Source organism: Gavialis gangeticus, unplaced genomic scaffold, assembly GCF_001723915.1.
Source record: "Gavialis gangeticus isolate Ggan-Ray unplaced genomic scaffold, GavGan_comp1, whole genome shotgun sequence".
In the NCBI taxonomy this organism is placed as follows: domain Eukaryota; kingdom Metazoa; phylum Chordata; order Crocodylia; family Gavialidae; genus Gavialis; species Gavialis gangeticus.
This window is the reverse complement of record NW_017729000.1, coordinates 49,203,602-49,205,849: the sequence shown is the minus strand read 5'-3', so window position 1 is coordinate 49,205,849 and position 2,248 is coordinate 49,203,602.

Genomic DNA, 2,248 nt, shown 5'->3' with positions numbered 1-2,248 from the left:
GCCTGGGCTTAGGCCTGGGCCCAGCTGGCTCATGTATTAATTTGCCCAGAGCAGGGCAGGTTATGGGGCAAAAGGCCTAACAAGAGCCAAAGTAGGCTTAATGCCTGAGGAAGGCCAGGACAAGGTGGACTCAGAAGCCAGCACACTGGGCCTGGCTATGGGTACCAGCCCAGGGGAAAAAGGGGTATGAGCCTGGGCAGGAAAAGCCTCAGCAAGGATATAAAGACCTGAGGTGGCCCAACTTCAGGTTAGGCTCAGGTACCCCAAGGCAAATAATTAGCCTGTGATGGCAGAGAGTGAGACCCAGCTTGGAAAGCTCTGGGGCAGCCTCCCATCCTTCAAAGCTGTGGCAGTCAAGGAAGGAGAGAGTTCCCCAGTAGATCAGACCAGGCAAAAGCAGAGCAGCCACCAGGGGCATCACGGCCATCCCCTGGGATGAGCAACTTGTTACACAGATACAGCTCCAGAAAGTGAGGGGTTCACTCTGGAATATGTCAATGTTTTCCATAAATTGGATACTGCAATTAAATTAAATTATAGTTGATCTAAATTTAAAAAAAACTGCTAGTGCTTCTAGCTACAACAGCAGTATCTGTAGTCTGGCAAGAATTTATTACCACATATATAAGTGCTCCTCACTCTAGAGTACTCGTAATAACATTTTCCCCCAAAAATATCATCCAGCAAAGATGGTAAAAATAGAAACAAAATGTATTAATGAAAATTAGACTGGACTATAAAAGGAAGGAATCTTCCAAGTGCTCTGCAGCCACGCACTCGTGTTTGGTCATGGCTGTACAGCACTTTCATGGGCCAAATCTGGCAAAAATTGTCACTCTGTCTGCACCTTATGTCCACACGTTCTGTTGAACAGTGATGTTAAGCCATGATACATCTCCCCCATTCTGTTTTCAGTAAGTCTAGAATCCCTATTAAAAACAATACAGAAAACCTGCAATTTGAATAAAAATAACTAGGATGAGTAAGATTAAATGTTGACAGTTTTGAATGCAGATGCTAAAAATTTAAAATTTTGTCACTATTATCTGTTATATATTTATACAACACAAGTTAGGAAAATAATTTTACTTCGATGTACAAATGCATTGGTAGAGTAGGCAGGACTAAATGAAAAGATCCTGAATGATTATATACTTAAATGTTGATTTGCATTCTAGGACTACATTCTGACCTTGATCAGTCTGGCATCTTTCCAAGTTTTGCATTAGTTCAAGTTATTTTTTCTTGTAGTTTTTCAAATAAGGTGGGGTGCATTAAACAGACTGAATGCCACATTGCAGTGGTGCTTAACCTTCAGCCTGCAGAGTTTTGTCATCTGGTCTGTGGGGTTTCCCATAGGTCCAGAAATCTGGCAACTGGAGAACACTAGCAGCATTAATTGCACCCAGAACTGCAGCAGTTAACACTACCATCGTTCTCTGCTGTCAAATTTCTGGAACAGTGGCAAGCCCTATGGCCTGGATGACATGATCCTATGCACCAGATTGCATTAGCATGTGGTCATACCATAGCCAGATCCAGCATGTGGGGTTGCACTGACCCTGAGCTGGATCAGGCCTGCAGACTGACCCCATATGTGGGACCAGATCCTTGTAGAAACCCCCTTGAAACCTCCAGTCATTTTTACATTTATCCATTTATAATAACTTCTTGCTTATAATTATTAAGCCAATTACATATGTGCTTTGTAGCAATTTTCTCTAGCCCATGTATCTCCAGTTTCCTTACAAGAATGTCATGTGAGACTTCATCAAGAGCCTTGCTTAAGTTCAAGAACACTATGTCCCCTGCATTTCTTTCATCCACTAACCTAGTTTTTGTCAAAGGGGATCAAATTAGTTTGGCACATTTCTTTTTAACAAATCCATGCTGACTGCTAATGATCAGCCTTTCCTCTTCCAGATGTTTCTAAACTGACTTCTTTATAATTTAGTCCAGTATTTGTTAGGATATTGAAGTAAGGCTGCCTAGTCCATAATGCCTCAAATCTCCCTTTTCCTATGTTAACCCTTTTCCAGTCCTCTGGAGCCACACCCTTCTCCCATGACTTTGTAAATATTATCACTAGCAGCTGCAGGAATCACTTCTGCCAGTTTCTTCAATGTTCTAGAATAACTTTTCTCAGGCCCTATTAATTTGAAGTCATTCAAATTAATCAAAACCACTGTGACTTATAGTTTCATAGTAGCTAGGGTCAGGAGGGACCTGAACAGATCATCTAGCCTGA